The following is a 21,620-nucleotide window of genomic DNA, read 5'->3' as shown; positions in this document are numbered from 1 at the left end:
CCTATGGACTGCAGTATTCCAGGCTCCCCTGTCCATAACCAACTCCCGGAGCTTGCTCAAACTCATATCCATCAAGTTGGTGATGCCATCCAACCGTATCATCCTCTGTCATCCCCTTCTCCTCCTGCCTTCAATCTTTCCCAGCATCAGGGTCTTTTCCAAGGAGTTAGTTCTTTGCATTAGGTGGCCAAAGTATTGGAGCTTCAGCTTCAGCATCAGTCCTTCCAATGAGTATTAAGGACTGATTTCCTTTAGGATGGACTGGTTTCATCTCCTTGAAGTCCAAGGGACTCTCAAGAGTCTTCCCCAACACCACAGTTCAAAACCATCAATTCTTCAGCACTAACTTTCTTTATGGTCCAACTCTCACATCCATACATGACTAGTGGAAAAACCATAGCTTTGAATATACTTATATGACTATATATGAATTCAGGATGAGGGGCAAATAAGCTTTACTCAGATAAGAGTGTTTGCTTGATGGTTTCTAAAAAAAGCTCAACTTTTTAAAGCTGATCTTATAAACTGGAAGAAAATCAGTTTATTTGTCTATATTTGAGATAATTTCTTTCTGAAAAAAATTTTAGTTCCTAAAGTACAATAATAAAAATTCATTTCAGTCAGGTACAGAAGAGGAGGAGATTGATCTAATTTGTTCTCTTTATGGTGTCCCTTAAGATGCCACTGGAAAAAATTTTCATATTCTTCAGAAAGTTATTTTACATAGATGTTACCTTTTTTCTTTTTGTTTGTTTAACTTTATTGATATAAAAATGATATTTTATTTAACCACCAGAGGGAGTCCCCAAATCTATGGATTCTAAAAGGCAATGAGATTAAAATAAATAAGCAGCAAATTTTATGGATTTTATGGTTGAAAATAAACAATTCAAACAGCTATTTTTTATGGCATGTGGGCTCACTTATTCAGTCTTTGGTTCATTAAAAGCCTAAAACCTCATTCTGCTAGAGAGTCCACGTTAGTTTAATTAATAGTTTTTCAATAAGAGGCTATGGATAATTTCCCTAGAAGAATCAAGTTTTATAAGTATTTTTTTTCCCCCCACAAATACTATTGGAGTGTGGAATGGGAGAGGGAATTATCCAAAAGTTTCCTGCAGGCAGACCAAACCTACCACACTGGCTCTTCAGAGATGAAGGGTCTTGGATCTCCCAGAAAAACCTCCCTTTCAAATATCAAGCCTCTGAGTCACATTTCCCTGCTGCTTTCCAAGTGTCTTAGAGTAGGACGATTCTTAGGAGGGACACTTCCTGGGAGCACCCTGGCATTTATCTGTTGCCTCTGTTCAGTTCAGTTCAGTCACTCAGTCGTGTCCGACTCTTTGTGACCCCATGAATCGCAGCACGCCAGGCCTCCCTGTCCATCACCATCTCCCAGAGTTGACTCAGACTCACGTCCATCGAGTCCGTGATGCCATCCAGCCATCTAATCCTCTGTCGTCCCCTTCTTCTTCTGCCCCTAATCCTTCCCAGCATCAGAGTCTTTTCCAATGAGTCAACTCTTCACATGAGGTGGCCAAAGTACTGGAGTTTCAGCTTTAGCATCATTCCTTCCAAAGAAATCCCAGGGTTGATCTCTTTCAGAATGGACTGGTTGGATCTTGCAGTCCAAGTGACTCTCAAGAGTCTTCTCCAACACCACAGTTCAAAAGCATCAATTCTTCGGCGCTCAGCCTTCTTCACAGACTTTAAAACTTCTCCAAGTTTTCACACACAGTGACTCCATCAGCCCTATTACATGGCCACTGCAATTGCACAGAAATCAAGCAACTTACCTCAAGCCATGCAGCAGATGAGTGAGAGACCTGGGGTTGCATCCAAGACTCTTAGCTGCATTGGTTGGTATATTGCCTTTCACTTCTTCACAAGGCTGCAAGCTGGCCTGCTTCTGCCAATGATGCTTAATTAGAATCAAATATTTTTTTTATTTTTAATTTATTATTTTTTATTGAAGGATAATTGCTTTACAGAATTCTGCTGTTTTCTGTCAAACGTCAACATGAGTCAGCCATAGGTATACATATATCCCCTCTCCTTTGAACCTCCCTCCCATCTCCCTCCCCATCCCAACCCTCTAGGTTGATACAGAGCCCTTGTTTGAGTTTCCTAAGCCATACAGCAAATTCCCGTGGGCTATCTCTTTTACACATGGTAATGTAAGTTTCCATGTTACTCTTTTCCCATACATCTTACCCTCTCCTCCACTCTCCCCATATACGTGTCTATTCTCTATGTCTGTTTCTCCATTGTTGCCCTGTAAATAAGTTCTTCAGTATCATTCTTCTAGATTCCATACATATGTGTTAGAATATGATATTTTTCTTTCTCTTTCTGACTTACTTCACTCTGTATAATAGGTTCCAGGTTCATCCACCTCATCAGAACTGACTCAAATGTGTTCCTTTTTATGGCTGAGTAATATTCCACTGTGTATATGTACCACAACTTCTTTATCCATCCATTTGTTGATGGACATATAGATTGCTTCCATATTCTAGCTATTGTAAATAGTGCTGCAGTGAACAATGGGATACATGTGCTTTTTTCAATTTTGGTTTCCTCAGGGTAAACCAATTTTTTTCAAAATCAGTTTCCTCAGTTTTGGTGCCTAGGAGTGGGATTTCTGGGTCATATGGTGGTTTTAAGGAATCTCCATACCATCTTCCATAGTGGCTGTATCAATTTACATTCCCACCAACAGTTCAAGAGTGTTCCTTTTTCTCCACACCCTCTCCAGCATTCATTGTTTGTAGATGTTTTGATGATGGCCATTCTGACAGGTGTGAGGTAATATCTCATTGTAGTTTTGATTTGTATTGTCTAATAAAGAGTGATGTTGAGCATCTTTTCATGTGTTTGTTAGCCATATGTATGTCTTCTTTGGAGAAATGTCTGTTTAGGTCTTTTTCCCACTTTTTTATTGAGTTGCTTATTTTTCTAGCATTGAGTGGTATGCTGAGGCTGCTAAGTCTCTTCAGTCGTGTCTGACTCCACGTGATCCCATAGACAGCAGCCCACGAGTCTCCCCTGTCCCTGGGATTCCCCAGGCAAGAACACTGGAGTGGGTTGCCATTTCACTGCCTGTATATTTTGGAAATTAATCCTTTGTCAGTTGTTTCATTTGCTATTGTTTTCTCCCATTCTGAGGGTTGTCTTTTCACCTTGCTTATGGTTTCCTTTGCTGTGCCAAAGCTTGCAAGTTTAATCAGATTCCACTTGTTTACTTTTGTTATTATTTCTGTTACTCCAAGAGGTGAGTCATAAAGGATCTTGTCATTGAGTGTTTTGCCTATGTTTTCCTTTAAAAGTTTGATAGTTTCTTGTCTTACATTTAGGTCTTTAATCCATTTTGAGTTTATCTTTGTGTATAGTGTTAGGAAGTACTCTAATTTCATTCTTTCACATGTAGCTGTCTAGTTCTGCCAGCACCATTCATTGAAGAGGCTGTCTTTGCCCCATTGTATATTCTTGCCTCCTTTGTCAAAAATAAGGTACCCATAGGTGCATGGATTTATTTCTTGGCTTTCTATCTTGGTCCTTTGGTCTATATTTCTGTTTTTGTGCCAGTACCATACTGTCTTGATGACTGTAGCTCTGTAGTATAATCTGAAGTCAGGAGGGGTGATTCTTCCAACTCCATTCTCAAGACTGCTTTGGATATTTGTTTTTTTGTGTGTTTCCATATGAATTGTGAAATGTTTTGTTCTAGTCCTGTGAAAAATGCCATTGATAATTTGATAGGGATTGCATTGAATCTGTAGACTGCATTTGGTAGTAGTCATTTTCACAATATTGATTCTTCCTACACAGGAACATGAAATAGCTCTCCATCTGTTTATGTCATCTTTGATTTCTTTCATTAGTGTCTTATAATTATCTGTGTACAGTTCTTTTGTACACAAATATCTATTCCTAGATATTTAATTCTTTTTGTTGCAATGGTGAGTGGGATTGATTTCTTAATTTCTCTTTCTGATTTTTCATTGTTAGTATATAGAAATGCAAGTGACTTCTATGCATTGATTTTATATTCTTCAACTTTGCTAAATTCACTGATTAGCTCTAGTAATTTTCTGATGTTATCTTTAGGGTTTTCTATGTACAGTATCACATCATCTGCAAACAGTGAGAGCTTTACTCCTTCTTTCCCTATCTGGATTCTTTTTACTTCTTTTTCTTCTCTGATTGCTGTAGCTAGGACTTCCAGAACTATGTTGAATAATAGTGGTGAAAGGGGACACCCTGGTCTTGTTCCTGATCTTATGGGGAATACTTTCAGTTTTTCACCACTATGAATAATGCTTGCTGTAGGCTTATCATATATGGCCTTTACTATGTTGAGGTAGGTTCCTTCTATGCCCATTTTTTGAAGAGTTTTACTCATAAATGGGTGCTGAATTTTGTCAAAGGTTTTTCTGTATCTATTGAGATGATCATATGGTTTTTATCTTTCAATTTGTTAATATGGTGTATCATATTGATTGATCTGCATATATTAAAGAATCCTTGCATCCCTTGAATAGATCCAACATGATCATGGTGTATGAGCTTTTTGATGTGTTGCTGAATTCTGTTTGCTAAAATTTTATTGAGGATTTTTGCATCTATGTTCATCAGTGATATTGGCCTGTAGTTTTCTTTTCTTGTGTGTTGTCTTTGTCTGGTTTGGTATCAGAGTGATGGGGGCCTTATAGAATGAGTTTGGAAGTGTTCCTTCCTCTACAGTGTTTTGAAAGAGCTTTAGAAGGATAGGCATTAGCTTTTCTCTAAACGTTTGACAGAATTCTCCTGTGGAGCCACCTGGTCCTGGGTTTTTGTTTTTTGGGAGATTTTTGATCACAGCTTCAATTTCACTGCTTGTAATTGGATTGTTCATAATTTCTATTTCTTCCTGGCTCAGTCTTGAAAGATTGAACTTTTCTAGGAATCTGTCCATTTCTTTCAGGTTATCAATCTTATTGCCATATAGTTGTTCATCAGTTCAGTTCCATTCAGTCACTCAGTCGTGTCTGACTCTTTGCGACTCCATTAACTGCAGCATGCTAGGCCTCCTTGTCCATCACCAACTCCCGGAGTCCACTCAAACCCATGTCCATCAAGTCGATGATGCCATCCAGCCATCTCATCCCCTGTTATCCCCTTCTCCTCCTGCCCCCAATCTGTCCCAGCATCAGGGTCTTTTCAAATGAGTCAGCTCTTTGCATCAGGTGGCCAAAGTATTGGAGTTTCAGCTTCAACATCAGTCCTTCCAATGAATACCCAGGACTGATCTCCTTTAGGATGGACTGGTTGGATCTCCTTGCAGTCCAACAGACTCGCAAGAGTCTTCTCCAACACCACAGTTCAAAATCATCAATTCTTCGGTGCTCAGCTTTCTTCACAGTCCAACTCTCACATCCATACATGACCACTGGAAAAACCATAGCCTTGACTAGACGGACCTTAGTCAGCAAAGTAATGTCTCTGCTTTTGAAGATGCTATCTAGGTTGGTCATAACTTTCCTTCCAAGGAGTAAGCATCTTTTAATTTCATGGCTGCAGTCACCATCTGCAGTGATTCTGGAGCCCAAAAAAATAAAGTCTGACACTGTTTCCACTGTTTCCCCATCTATTTGCCATGAAGTGATGGGACTGGATGCCATGATCTTAGTTTTCATAGTTGTTCATAACAGTCTCTTATAATCCTTTGTATTTCTGCATTGTCTGTTGTAACCTTTCCTTTCTCATTTCTAATTTTGTTGGTTTGATTCTTCTCTTTTTTTTTTCTTTGATGAGTCTGGATAAAGGTTTGTCAATTTTGTTTATCTTCTCAAAGAACTAATTTTTAGTTTTATTAATCTTTACCATTGTTTCTTTCATTTCTTTTCATTTATTTCTGCTCAGATCTTTATGATTTCTTTCCTTCTATTAATTTTTTTTCCTTTGTTCATCATTTTCCAGTTATTTTAGGTGTAAAGTTGTTTTGTCTATTCAATGTTTTTCTTGTTTCTTGAGGTAGGATTGTAAACTTCCCTTTTAGAACTGCTTTTGCTGCATCCCATAGGTTTTGATTTGTTGTGTTTTCATTGTTATTTGTTTCTAGAAAGTTTTTGATTTCTTCAGTAACCTGTTGGTTATGTAGAAATGTGTTGTTTAATCTCCATGTGTTTGTATTTCTTACAGTTTTTTTCATCTAATTGGTATCTAGTCTCATAGCGTTATTGTTGGAGGAGATGCTTGATAAGATTTCAATTTTCTTAAATTTACCGAGGCTTGATTTGTGACCCAAGATGTGCTTCTATCCTGGAGAATGTTCCATGTGCACTTGAGAAAAAGGTGTACTCTTCTGCATTTGGATCGAATGTCCTGAAGATATCAATGAGATCCATCTCATCTCATCCATCATTTAAGACTTGTATTTCCTTAATTTTCTCTTTTGATGATCTGTCTATTGGTGTGAGTGGGGTGTTAAAGTCTCCTACTATGATTGCGTTATTGTCAATTTCTCCTTTTATGTCTGCTAGTGTTTGTCTTATGTATTGAGGTGCTCCTTTGTTGGGTGCATAGATATTTACAATTGTGATGTCTTCCTCTTGGATTGATCCCTTGATCGATGTAGTTATGTAGTGTCCTTCCTTATCTCCTGTAACCTTCTTTATTTTAAAGTCAACTTTATCTGATATGAGGATTGCTACTCAAGCTTTCTTTTGCTTCCCATTTGCATGGAATATATTTTTCCATCCTCTCACTTTCATTCTATATGTGTCTTTAGGTCTGAAGTGGGTTTCTTGTAGACAGCATATATATCAGTCTTGCTTTTGTATCCATTCAGCCAGTCTGTATCTTTTGGTTGAAGCATTTAATCCATTTACACTTAAAGTAAGTATTGATATATATGTTCCTATTGCCATTTTCTTGATTGTTTGGGGTTGATTTTGTAGATCTTCTCTTGCCTTTCTTGTCTATATACGTCCCTTTAACATTTGTTGTAAGGCTGGTTTGGTGGTACTGAATTCTCTTAACGTTTGCTTGTCTGAAAAGCTTTTTATTTCTCCATCAATTTTGAGTGATTTCCTTGCCACATACAGCAATCTTAGCTGTAGATTTTTCCCTTTCAGTACTTTAAATATATCCTGCCATTCCCTTCTGGCCTGTGGAGTTTCTGCTGAAGGATCAACTGGTTAACATATGTGATTTCCCTTGTATGCTGCTTGTTGCTTCTCCCTTGCTGCTTTTAATATTCTTACTTTGTGTTTAGTCTTTGTTAGTTTGATTAGTATGTGTCTTGGTGTGTTTCTCTGTGGGTTTATCCTGAATGGGACTCTTTGTGCCTCTTGCACTTGGTTGATTGTTTCCTTTTCCATGTTGGGGACATTTTCAACTATAATCTCTTCAAAAATTTTCTCATACCATTTGTTTTTCTCTTCTTCTTCTGGGACCCCTATAATTCGAATGTTGGTGTGTTTGATAATGTTCCAGAGGTCTATGAAACTATCCTCAGTTCTTTTCATTCTTTTTACTTTATTTTGATCTTCAGAAGTTATTTCCACCACTTTATCTTCCAGCTCACTGATTTATTCTTCTGCTTCAGATATTCTGCTATTGATTCCTTCTAGAGTCCTTTTAATTTCAGTAATTGTGTTTGTCTCTGTAAGTTTATTCTTTAATTCTTCTTCTGCTGCTAAGTCGCTTCAGTCGTGTCCAACTCTGTGTGACCCCATAGACGGCAGCCCATCAGGCTCCCCCATCCCTGGGATTCTCCAGGCAAGAACACTGGAGTGGGTTGCCATTTCCTTCTCCAATGCACGAAAGTGAAAAGTGAAAGTGAAGTTGCTCGGTCGTGTCTGACTTTTAGCGACTCCATGGACTGCAGTCTACCAGGGTCCTCCGCCCATGGGATTTTCTAGGCAAGAGTACTGGAGTGGGTTGCCATTGCCTTCTCTGAGGTCTTTGTTAATTGATTCTTGCATTTTCTCCATTTTGTTTTTAAGGTTTTTGATCATTACTATCATTATTCTGAATTCTTTTTTAGGTAGTTTGCCTATTTCCTCTTCATTTATTTGGATTTCTGTGTTTCTAGTTTGTTCCTTCATTTGTGTAGCATTTCTCTGCCTTTTCATTGTTTTTTTTTGTTTGTTTGTTTGTTTAAACTTATTGTGTTTGAGGTCTCCTTTTTTCAGGCTTCAAGGTTGAATTCTTTTTTTCCTTTTGATTTCTGCCCTCCTAAGGTTGGTCCAGTGGTTTGTGTAAGCTATCATATAAGGTGATATTTGTGCTGAGTTTTTCTTTGTTTATTTTTCCTCTGATTGGCAAGGCTGAGTGAGATGGTAATCCTGTCTGCTGATGATTGGGTTTGTATGTTTATTTTCCTTGTTGTTTAGATGGGTTGTCCTGCACAGGGTGCTGCTGGTGGTTGGGTGATGCTGGGTCTTGTGTTCAAGTGGTTTCCTTTGTGTGAGTTCTCACTATTTGGTACTCCCTAGCTCTCTGGTAGTCTAGGGTCTTGGAGTCAGTGCTCCCACTCCAAAGGCTCAGGGCTTGATCTCTGGTCAGGAATGAAGATTCCACAAGTGGTTTGTTATGGCATTAAGTGAGATTGAAACAAACACCCAAAAACTGGGAAACCAAACATGAACCCCAGACAAATGACAGTTACAAAATCAGGCAATTAATAATTAAAATAATGGACTACACACATATACATATACAACCATGAGCAAAGTCAAAACAGCCCAACAAAAATACAGTATATTGATGTGGCAAACAAAGGAAATAAAAAATTATATTTATCAGTTAAGAACAAAACTAACTAAAGCACAAACTGGAAAACAAAACTAAAGCAAGGAGCTAAGTGGGGAATAAAGCAATGAAAACAAATCTAACATATATGTTAAGAGGGAAAGAAAGAAAGCATAGCTATGCAAAGTTAAATAGAGGTAGATGTAGAAGATTTATATACATTAAAGATTAACTGCAAGAGGAAAAGAACAGTAGGAAAGGCAAACAAAGAATAAATGTAGAAAAAATATAATACGCCTAAAAAGTCAAAAATTAAAATTATAAAAAAGAGAAAAGAAGAAAAAAATGGAAAAGGAAAGAAAAATTGGAAAAAAAGGAAAACTCCACAGAACTGCAAAACCCCAATGTAGTAGCAGTTTTATAACAACAATAAAAAAGTGTGACTGAATACACACATACATATACACCCATAAGCAAAATCAAAACAGTCTAACAAAAATAAGGTGCAAGAGATTGACATGGCAAACAAAGGAAACCAAAAGCTGTATCTGCCAGAACAAAACTAACTAAAGCACAAACAGGAAAACAAAACTAAAGCAAGGTGCCAATTGGGAAATAAAACAATGAAAATAGAACTGACAAATATGTTAAGAGGAAAGGAAAGAAAGAAAAGAAATAAAGAATAGATATGGAAAGTTAAATAGAGGTAGGTAAAGAAGATGTATATACATTAAAGATTAACTGCAAGGGGAAAAGAACAGTAGGACAAGCAAACAAAGGAATAAATGTAGAAAAAGTAATAATAGGTTAAAAAAATTAAAATTAAAAAAAGAGGAAAGAAAAAAAGGAAAACTCCATAGAACTGCAAAGCCCCAATGTAAAGGCAGAGATTTTTAACAACAATAAAAAATGTGATTGGGGGGGAAAAATGCTCAAAAGCTTAATTATATTTCATAGTGCCAATAAAATTGACAACTACAGCAGAGAGGGGGGAAAAGTAAAGAAAAAGAAAAAATCTATAGAACAAGTCAAAACATAAGAATAATAAATGTTTTTCTTGAGTCACTGTTGTCAGAGTCCTTTCTCTCACTGGAGTCACAGTCCACCTCACCTCCCTCGGATGTCCTCCAACACTGTGCTGATCTCTGGACCCGCTGTGGGTGCAGCTCAGAGTCTAATCTGGACCTACTCCTGTGTGTTCTTGCTTCCAATGTCCACAGCTATCAGAACTAGTGCTTTTTCTTTTGTGGAAGCTCTCAGCGACCTTTTATATATTCCATAGGCAGAGAGTCTGCCTAGTTGATTGTGTGTATTTAATCTGCAGCTTGTACAGCCTGTGGGAAAGTTTTGGGTCTTCTTCTTTAGCCACAGTGACCCTGGGTTTCACGTGTGGTTTTACTTCCACATCTGCACGTGGGTCGTCCACTGGGGTTTGCTCCTGAGGCTGCCCTGGAGGACTTGGGTTTGCCCCTGTGAGAGCCAGGTGTGGAGGTGGTGCAGCTGCTTGGGTTGCAGGGATTCTGTTAGCACCAGGTACTCAGGGGAGTTGGCGGCTAGGGCAGCAGAAAATATAGTGCTCCAGAAGGGTATGGCAACCAGTATTGGCCAATATGCTCCAGTATTCATGCTTGGAGATTCCCTGTCCCTGACAGAGAAGTCTGGCAGGCCGCAGTCTACGGGGCCGCAAAGAGTCGGACAAGACCAAAGCGACCCTGTGCGCTTAGGCGCAAGACTTTTTTTGCCTGTGGCAGCTCTTCCCCAGTGAGAGTTTTGAGTGTGTAGGTGGCACAGCTGCTTGGCTTGTGGAGATCCTGAAGGTGCCAAATGTGCAGGGACATGGACTGTCTCTGCTGTAGGATTTATGGCCCTATCAGAGTCTTTTTTTCGAACCTCTTGTTGCTGGCATTCAGAAGGCCTCTTTGGTTAGTCTTTCTCTGTAGCTCTGCCTGTTTAGGCACTTAGGGGACTCCCTTGCCTGGGGTCCTTCTCTGTTCCACATGTTAGGCACATAGAGGGTACCCCTGGTTGGGGTCCTGCTCTGTAGATCAGAGCATCAGGCACTTAAAGGGGCACCCTGGGTGGGGCCATACCCTGTAGTTCAGTGCGTCAGAGGTTTGGTGGGCCAGCCTCTCTATTGTTTAGCTCCCAATGCTGGCCTGTGGAAAGAAAGGCTTTGGGGATGGCTCCACCCACTCTGCGTGACTCAGCAGTATTGCCTTGCTTCCATAGCTGCTTGGCTTTCCTCCACAGGCATTTCCCACAACAATCTCCTCCCTCACATCACCTCAGTCTGTCTCTCCCCAGTCAACAGCAGCCCTCGCTCTGGGATTGCTCCACATTCCCTAAACTCCAGCTCCCAGCCGCTGTGCCTTCCAGAGGACCTGCGTCCCTGCCCAGGGTATGTATGGGCTGTGGCAAGGACTGTCTGATTCTCATTCCATTTAGCTGTCACAGATCAGTTGTTTCACTCTCAGCCTTAAATGTTCTTCCTCTGACTCAGACCATTGCCCTGATGTGGCGATTGGACCCCTGCTTCAGTTCCCCCACTCGCTGAGGGCAGGTCCAGTCCTACCAACACTTCTGTTTTTCCCTCTAGTTCCTTCCTCCTACTGAGTTGTGCGTGGTTCTATATATTCTTTTCCACTGGTCAGTTACTCCTGTCCGCTCTCAGATGGTGTTCTGCATGTACTTCTGCATCTGAAGATGTGTTCCTGATGTATCCGTGGAGAGAAATGTACTCCATGTCCACCTACTCCTCTGCCATCTTGTTCTCGCCGAGAATCAAATATTTTAATTCACATTTCTGAGTGGAAGTCAATGGTGTTTCACCACCATAACTAGCATATTGTCTCTATAAAAAAAATCAATTCCTGCTGTATTTAAAATGGATAACCAACAAGGACCTGCTGTATAGCATAGGGAACTCTGTTCCATATTACCTAATTAATTACCTAATATTACCTAACAACATAAATGGGAAAAGAATTTGAAAAATAATAGATAGATATACATGTATAGCTGAATCACTTTGCTGTACAACTGAAACTAACACAACATTACTAATCAAATATACTTCAATATAAAATAAAAAGTTAAAAAAATAAATTACAAACCCAGAATAGTGGTGAAATATATTCATTCAGATTCAGCATTGATATAGTCTTCCTTACTCACCTCCTTTAACCTCTTACTCTCTCCAGTGAAGTGACAGTCACTCAGTCGTGTCCGACTCTTTGTGACCCCATGGACATACAGTCCATAGAATTCTCCAGGCCAGAATACTGGAGTAGGTAGCCTTTCCCTTCTCCAGGGGATCTTCCCAACCCAGGGATCTAAGCCAGGTCTCCCGCATTGCAGGTGGTTTCTTTACCAGCTGAGCCACAAGGAAAGTCCAAGAAGACTGGAGTGGGTAGCCTACCCCTTCTCCAGTGGATCTTCCTGACCAAGGAATTGAACCAGGGTCTCCTGTATTGCAGGCAGATTCTTCAAGGATGCTTGCAAATACATTCACTATATCAATAACAAGATTTAACAATGGCACTGCCTCAATGTTAGCATTTTGGACAAAAAAATATATATTGTGTTTGATTTCAGGGTAGCTCTGCAACTGAACTATATAGTTGGAAAGGTGTTTGTGAAAATCAAGTGAAATATTAAATACATAAGTTCTCCCAGGTGCCCAAGAAAGTACTAAGCTCTGAGGCCCATGATGATTATCCCATAATTCTGGACCAGCATTTATACAGCCAGAGTCACTGATGCCTAGGAAATCTGTCACCATCAGACCCTACAATATTCTAGCTCCTTCAGAAGCTTGGGGCATCCTGAGTGCTATGTTCCCCTCCCCTCATCCTCCACTGGCATTGCCCCACCTTACAAAGCCCAAAGTGTCAGGATTGATTTTATGCTGAAATACTGGGGTCCCCAATGATACATACTCTGTAACCTGAACTGAAATACACATAACCCATGTATTATGGCTGCTGCCTCCTTAGCTTACCACAGGGGGCAGACACCAACCAATAAAGCATTTAAAGAAACAAATTCCCAAGGAGAAGCAAGGAGTTACAAAAATGTAGAAAGATGAAAATGATAAGTTTCAAAATGTGTATTCTGGTGCCACCTTACTAGTGCATCACATGAAATGGAGTTTATTTTACTTCTTTAAAAATGAAGAGCTCTTCACTAATGCTAAATATGCATGAGCTGAAGGTTTGAAGCTAGGGTGATAAAATTTTTCTGCAGAAAAATACTTCTGGATAGTATTCTCTTTTTTACACCTCATATTTCAAATTTAATAATTCTATGAATATGTTTTGCTCAGATGTTATAATCCCCCACAATGAATAATACATTTTTAGAAAATATCTTTCCCAAGGGAGAAATCCCATGAACATTCATTTTAACTCCCATTGCCAGTCATTGGTTTTCATCCTTTTCTTTCTAAAAACCTGAGCAAAGACACATAAAGCATTGTTATTTTCAATGAAATAAGCTATATGCCAAAGTCAAAAATCTCAGATGTATGGAAAGCATTATGAAGTATTACATTACTGGTTATTGCTCTATACAGACTTGCCTATGCTGTCTTGTCTTTAATTTTAGCAGAATGGTGATGTACAGGAACAGCGAAGCCTGACTGCTAGGATCTGAAATTTTGCTTCACCACTTACTGAGTTATCTCGAACATGCTATAATTTCTTTTTGTCTCAGTTTTTCCATCTGTAAAATGGAGATAATAATAGTATTTAGCATATTGTTCTGAGGGTTGAGTTGATATTTGTTAATTATGGGTATTTATTTAATAATAGAAAAGTGTCTGGCAGTTGCATTTGTTTAAATAAAACACATATGTATTTTTTCATAGCATCACTATGCACTAGGTCAACATTATTATACTAATGATTTGGTCTCCTTTTCCTTTTCCATCCAGAATGTTTGTATTAAAAGTTCATTTGACATAAGATGCCTTTGGGAGCTGTGTGTTTTAATTTTCTCATCTATGAAATGGTGATGATGATCTTGTCTCAGAGATCTGATAAGAGATGGAGTGAGGCAGTACATGTGAAATGCTTGGGAAAAGTTATGGCTATAATAGGCATGCAATAAATTCTCATGATAAATAGAAATAACTATGTGCAAAGTCATCAGCAAAACTCAAAAACTTGTATAAAGATTCAAGGAGATAAAATGAGTATCACAGAAATGATATACTCATTTATTAAAATATTTAGATTGTTTTGTTCTTTGATTTATCAGATTCAAATTAGAACTATTCACTCTATTTTCAAAAGAGAGTGGGTGATTCATGTTAGTTCAATTCAGTTCAGTCACTCAGTCGTGTCCAACTCTTTGCAACCCAATGGACTGCAGCACTGCCAGGCTTCCCTTTCCATCACCAACTCCTGGAGCTTGCTCAAACTCATGTCCACCGAGTCAGTGATGCCATCCAACTATCTCATCCTCTGTTGCCCACTTTTCTTCCTGCCTTCAGTCTTTCCCAGCATCAGGGTCTTTTCCAAGGAGTCAGTTCTTCGCATCAGGTGGCCAAATGATTGGAGCTTCAGCTTCAGTATCAGCCCTTCCAATGAATATTCAGGACTGATTTCATTTAGGAATGACTGCTTTGATCTCCTTGCAGTCCAAGGGACTCTCAGAGTCTTCTCCAGCACCGCAGTTCAAAAGCATCGGTTCTTTAGCACTCAGATTTCTTTATAGTCCAACTCTCACATCCATACACGACTACTGGAAAAACCACAGCTTTGATTAGACGGACCTTTGTCAGTAAAATAATGTCTCTGCTTTTTAATAGGCTATCTAGGTTTTTCACAGCTTTTCTTCCAAGGAGCAAATGTCTTTTAATTTCATGGCTGCAGTCACCATCTACAGTGATCTTGGAGCCCAGGAAAATAAAGTTTGTCACTGTTTCCATTGTTTCCCCATCTATTTTCCATGAAGTGATGGGACTGAATGTCACAATCTTGGTTTTTTGAATGTTGAGTTTTAAGCTAGCTTTTCCACTCTCCTCTTTCCCTTTCATCAAGAGACTCCTTGGTTCCTCTTCACTTTCTGCCATAAGGGTGGTGTTATCTGCATATCTGAGTTTATTGATATTTCTCCTGGCAATCTTGATTCCAGCTTGTGCTTCATCCAGCCTGGCATTTTGCATGATGTACTCTGCATAGAAGTTAAATAAGCAAGGTGACAATATACAACTTTGATATACTCCTTTCCCAATTTGGAACCAATCCATTGTTCCATGTTGGGTTCTAACTGTTGCTTCTTGACCTGCATACAAATTTCTCAGAAGGCAGGTAAGGTGGATGTAAGGCAAAAACCACCACAATATTGTAAAGAAACTACCCTCCAATTAAAATAAATAAATAAACTTTTAAAAAAGAAAAAAATCAGAACAAACTATGTGCCTAACAAATGGTAGCTTCTGCTCTTTGGGGTTAAAAGAAAAAGATATTTGGATAGAATTTTTGAAAAAATTTCTTCCTGTGCATATTTTCTTCTTTTCCTTTAGTTTTCATATTTCAGCACCAAAACATTTTCCAGGAAAAAGAAGTATTGTGCTAGAACTGTGGGCTTGTGGAATGGTAGGACAGATTGAATTTAGGAACGTAGGTTCTTAGGGTCACATCGGCCCCCTGACGTGTGGAGATTTTTTTTGGAAAGCCTCTAAAGTATGTGATTGGAAGGAAATTAGAAGGCTCTGAAGAAGGTGTGGCAATGGCCAAGAAATGCAAAGAGAATACTAGACTGAGAACTCTTGTGTAGGAAGAGTCTATCTCAGAGAAGTTTAGCTAATGCCAGATAGACCTTGTTCAATCACAAGGACTAGAGCTTGGGGCAGCACTCTAATAACTAGCCAAGGCAGCACAAAGACTTAATAGAAAAGATACAGCTTTACTAGGGCAGAACGCAGTTACTGAAACTGAGCTACAAGATAATAGCCTAAGTTTAGAGATGAAGATATACCTTGAGAACAAAATGAGAAATGTTCCATCTTAGGGAAAACTTAGGTTAAGGCTAAACTTATAGATGACAGCCTTACTGTACCATGTAATGTACACTTTTTTTACCAAAAGCACTTATGAGTGTCAAGATGATTTCCTTTAATAACTTTCACAAAAGCAGAAGGCATAGGTAATCAAGTTCAGCTCAGCAAAAGTCAAAGCAGGGCCATTTAGTATGTATTTCATGGATATGTACAATCTACTTTTATGTCAAGGAGTTTTTGTTTTGTTGATATTGAGAATTAAGAGGCTGTGGGCCATATACATCTTCTTATGAAAAGCAATGATTGGATTGGGAAATATACATGAATATGGAAAAATGAGGCTAGGAAATAAAATAATTTTTACTACCTAAATCAGCAGGTGAATGATGGAGGTGAAGTAGACTTGTAGCAATTATACTTGAATTGCTTTTCTCCTTTTCAAACATGTGGTTTTGGGCTCCATCAGTAGAATTAGAGATTTGTAGAATTTGTTCCTGGAATGAATAGTTTCAACCAAGCAGAGAGTTTACAACATGGAGGTTGGCTCCTGACACCGATGGACCTCAATGTGGCCGAGCCATCTGTCTGGTGTGAGAAGCTGGGCAAATGATAAGTCGTATCCTGTCAGGGCTTGTTTCTACTCCAGACAAAGACAACGGGAAAACTGTTGAAGAGAAGCAGAGGCTCTGTTTGATTTATGCAGGGAGTTGATAACCTCACTTTTTCTCCAAGGACAACTGGATCTCTGACCTAATATATATTTTTAAAAGATCAATAAAAACCAAAACACCCACATCAGGATATAAGAATTAATCCTCCATTGCTAAATGCCTAGGGAAAAAATGGAGTAATAGTGTTTTTTGAGGGGTAGTGTTTGCAATGAAAAATCCTATGCTCAGCCAGATTATTGGTCATGTGCTTTGTCAACAGAAAGTTCCTTTCTCATATGCAAACTCTCAGAAAATAGGCTGCCAACATTCACTTCAAGAAAAAAAAGAAAGAAATACACCAAACAAGAGATTAATTCAAACAGAGATCACAAAAATGAGGAAGTTGCGGTATAAAATGTCAACCAGTAAGCACTGAAACTATTTGAACATTGCTTCTTTTTATCAACAGCTGTAAAATTTCAAGTAAATATAAAAAAATTAAGGGACGATACATAGCAAAATTAATAACAAATCAAACCACTGAATCCAGATTATCTTTTATTAAAACTAGGTAATGGAATGATGTTGATGGCAAGAGGCATGGAAGTAAAGCCTGCTAGGTTTCTTATCTTTCCTAGAGGAAGTCAGTGAATGACACTTCTGCACTGATGTAGAAAATTTAACTATATATATTACGGTACACTTTTTAAATGTTAAATTTTGAGTAATCAGTAGAAAAATAAAAACAGAGTGGCTTCTAAATTATTATAGAAACTAAGCAAAGAAACTATCTGTATGGAGAAAGACCAGTGAAAAGGAAACAGAAAGAAAGCACAAAATAAACAGAGCATGAAACACAGTGATACTCATGTGACTATTTCATACACAATTGTAAATGAAAAAAAGGCTAAGGTCACCATTAAAACACACTCCAAAATATCTAAGCATGTACATACAAGAAAGAACCCAAAACAAAATATGAAGAAAAATAAACAATAAAAAGATAGGCAAAGGCATATTCAGCAAACAAATTCTATTATATATTAGGCATGAGATTATGAATATCCACTGAGGCATAATTACAAAACAAAACCAGTAAATGGAAGAAAGATAAAAGCTACTATTCACACTGAAGATACAGAAGAATCAAAATCTATGCAGAAAATAACAGTATATTAACATATTCAGAGTAGAAACTGCTAAGGAAATGGGAAGGAAATAAGACAGTGCAATGGTTTTGAACATGACTACTTTCAATTTTTGACAAGTGATAAGACATAAAGTAAAGACATTAAACAGTCTATTCAGTGGATTTAATTATTAAATTGATAATTGACATTTCTTCCTTTAAAAATATTTCAACATTTTCATTTTCCTTACATTTATCAAATCAGTGATATACTAGGCCACACAGGAAACATCAGTAAATTCCTCAGTTGGGTCATATTTTCTAATAACCCTTCAATAAATCTCAAAATTAAGCAAAAATATTCACAAGTGCTAGAAATTAAAAATTATTTTTAAGGAGGCTTCAGATCAAAGATGAAGTTTTAAAATGAAAATTTCAGGATTTGTAATTTTGGCAATAATGCATAATACATACCCTGAAAAGTTTCACTAGAAACATGCATTTCTATGTGGATAAAATATAGCAAATCAGTTTTTAATGTATTCACTGTAATGGAAGTGAATCCCTTGAGGTTAAAAAAAGAAGAGAGAGAAAACTGATTAGAAAATAAAACTGACATCCACAACTTTCCTGCAGAAGAGTTCCAGAAAAGCTAGAAGCTCCCCTAGGAGACCAGGTCGTGGACCTATATATGGAGAAGGAGCTTGGAAGTGAAGCTCCTGAAGAAAGCTGAGAATCAAAAGGGCTAAAGTAATTATTAGTAAAAGATTAGATGGAAAAAATAAAAACAACAACCTAGAAACATTTCTTGTGAACAAAGAAAGAAGACAAACCATGAACAAAAGGTCTCCATTGCAAATGTGCAGCCACATTGGAGTTTAATTTTACGCTTCTCATCTGTCTAAGGGAACCACAAGCTGAAAACTGAATTTAAGTTGATTCAAAAGCAGCAAAACATAATGTGCATAGCAAAAGACAAATAATAAACATGTATACATGCTCAGTCATGTCCAGCTTTTTGCAACCTCATAGAATGTAACTCACCAGGCTCCTCTGTCCATGGAATTTTCCAGGCGAGAATGCTGGAGTGGGTTGTTATTTCCTTCTCCAGGGCATCTTCCTGATCCAGGGATTGAACTCATATCTTTTGTGTCTCCTGCTTTCATTGGCAGGTGGGTTCTTTACCAGCTGAGTCACTTGGGAAACCCAAATAAAACATAAAAAGGGACAAAATAAACAGCATGAAATAAGATGGCTTACATATGCTGTAAGAAAAGATATGTGTCTTCCAAAGAGGGATGACTTATCCCAGGCAAGATGAAAATTCCACAGAAAAAGTCCACTGAATATAAATTTGCAATTAAAAGTAATATACAAGGAAATTAGGCAGAGTGAATGAGAACAACTGCAACATAGAAAATATGAGAAAGAAGTACAAATAATAAAAAGAATAAACATTTTAGAAGGAAACAAAAAATTTGCAATGAAAAATATAATCAAACATACTTGTCATGAAATGTTTATTCACACTATTAAGAATTTTAGAAGAGAATTGAACCAATGAAGGAAAAAAATCTATTTAAAGAGATAAAGCTTAAGATTTTCTGTAATTGACTACGTGAATCTCTGTATTCAAGAAGCAAACCTGAATCTTAGGCAGGTAAAAGGAAGATGATATCAATACCTAAATGCATCAGTTTCATAAGAGATCACCAAAGGTAAAGGGATCTTTACAAATAAATAGAGAACTTACTGAATGGGAGAAAACATTTGCAAATGCTTTGACCAATAAAGGGTTAATAGCCAACTTATATAAATAGCTGATAGAAATCAACATAAAAAAATAAACAACCCAATTAAAAAACAGGCAGAAGAACAAAATAGACATTTTTCCGAAGTGGAAATGCAGATGGCTACCAGGCACTTGAAAAGATGTTCAATATTGTCAATCATTAGCAAAATTCAAATAAAAACCATAATGAGATATCACCTTACACCTGTCAGAATGCCTATCATCATAAAGAACACAGATAATAAGTGTTGGTGAGGAAGTGGAGAAAAGGGAAAATAAATGCATCCCAATGTTCTTAGCAGAATTGTTTACAATCGTCAAGATATGGAAGCAATCTAAGTGTACATCAACAAATGAATAGATGGAGATGTGGCGTGCGTGCACACACACACACACACACACACTCACACACACTGGAATACTACTCAGCTACAAATGAGAATGAAATTTTGCCCTTCACAACATGGATGGACTTGGAGGATATTATTATGGTAAGTGAAATAAGTCAAACAAAGAAAGACAAATAGTGTATGATATAACTTATATGTGGAATCTTAAAAATTACCTAGTGAATATATGATTCACTAGCTTGTTGCATTTTTTAGATTCCCTGGTGGCTCAGTGGTAAAGAATCTGCCTGCCAATACAGGAGACATGGGTTTGATCGCTGGATTGGGAAGATTCCCCTGGAGAAGGAAATTGGCAATCCACTCCAGTATTCTTACCTAGAAAATTCCATGGACAGAGGAGTCTGGCAGGCTACAGTCCACGAGATGCAAAAGAGTCAGACATGACTTAGTGACTAAACAACAACAATAGCAAAAAGAGAATAAAACAGAAATGAAGCAAATTAACAGACATAGAGAAAAAACTAGTGATACCATCGTGGACAGGGAAGGAAGGAGGTACAATATTGGGGTAGGGGATTGCAAAGTACAAACCATCACCTATAAAATAAGCTGTAAGGATATATTGTAGAACATGGGAATATAGTCAATATTTGAAAGGACCTATAAATAGAGTACAATCTTTAAAAACTGTGAATCATTATATTGTATACCTGTAACATATAATAATGTACATCAACTATACTTCAGGAAAAAAGGAAGTACATGTTTGGAAAATGGAAGTAGCCATATCTAACTGTTATGACTCTGATGATGACCAAATACATGTGGAGTGAGATGACTGCTCCTCAGGGCAATGAGACTTTCAGAATGAAAATTATATCTCAGATCCTTAAACTCTCTTGAATTATGGGACTCTCAGCCAACTCATATTCAGAGAGTCACAGAACTTCTATGATGATTCTAAACAACATCTCTCATTCCTAAAGTTGTATGACAATCTCTCTGGAAAATCAAAAACAAAACTTAATTGTATGGGTTACAGAAAATAAATTTAGAGCCTCATCAAATCTCTCATATGAAGTCAGGGCATCACTTGGGGAGGAAAAGTTGCTGAGATTTGGAATAGAGCATTTGGGAAGACTTGGATAATGTTAAGAATGTTGAATATCTGAACACTCAGAAGTTTCTTTTCTAGTGGAAGAAGCCTTCCCTCCTGTGTTTTTGATTAGTCTTCTTTTATTAAGGTTCTTTAATTATTTTTCCTGGTACAGTTATCTTCTAAGAAATACATCTTTTCTCTTCAAGATTCACCTCAAGTGTATTATAACTAGGGTCAGTTCTTAGCATGCTCCAAGCAGTTATGCTCACAGTAACCTGGGAGAAAATATCTCGTACTTCAAAATGAATTGCAAAATATCTGTGCATGGAAAAAGTAAAATTTATTGATATGGCTGCACCTACCAGTGAATCTGAATGTAATGTGTTGGCTGCAGTAGGTGGAAAGGTCTCTAGCATTTTACCCTGGTTGGTTGAGTAAAAATTTTTGACTCAGTGGTCACTCAGTGGTCACTCAATGAGGTTGAGATATCAGAACTTCCTTGGTATAATATAGAGGAAAGAATCCAAGGGCTTAAGGAAATAGGCAAGTTGGAATGGATTTATCATGTGCAACAGGTCCTTCCCATATTGCTTTTTCTAAAAGGGCACTCCCTTCACTAGATTACTGAGAAATTACATAGGTGAGAGGAACATTTATATTTTTAAAATACAGGAATATCTTTGATGGACCAGGTATAATGTTGGAAGATGCTGTCATTGAGCTGAGCTCCTCATGAGAATAATGCAATATTTAACTGCCAGAGACTAAGTGTACATTTAAACTGAAGTTTTAATCCACAGAAATATTTTGCAGGCGATAATAAATCTCATCTTCCTAAAAATAAGGTAAATGTAC

At 37.7% G+C, this 21,620-nt stretch overlaps 1 long non-coding RNA gene across 1 annotated transcript in view; it reads left to right on the top strand.

Annotated features, from left to right (window-relative positions):
• Positions 1-1,492: 1,492 nt before the first annotated feature.
• LOC132657179 (uncharacterized) overlaps positions 1,493-21,620 on the top strand; it is a 43,300-nt gene continuing 23,172 nt past the window's right edge. The window contains exon 1 of the long non-coding RNA XR_009594963.1: positions 1,493-11,137. This is a non-coding gene — a long non-coding RNA (uncharacterized LOC132657179). The remainder of the gene's footprint in view (positions 11,138-21,620) is intronic.

Source organism: Ovis aries, chromosome 9, assembly GCF_016772045.2.
Source record: "Ovis aries strain OAR_USU_Benz2616 breed Rambouillet chromosome 9, ARS-UI_Ramb_v3.0, whole genome shotgun sequence".
NCBI lineage: Eukaryota > Metazoa > Chordata > Mammalia > Artiodactyla > Bovidae > Ovis > Ovis aries.
The sequence above is the reverse complement of the archived record's forward strand: the minus strand, read 5'-3'. Positions and strand labels throughout refer to the sequence as shown.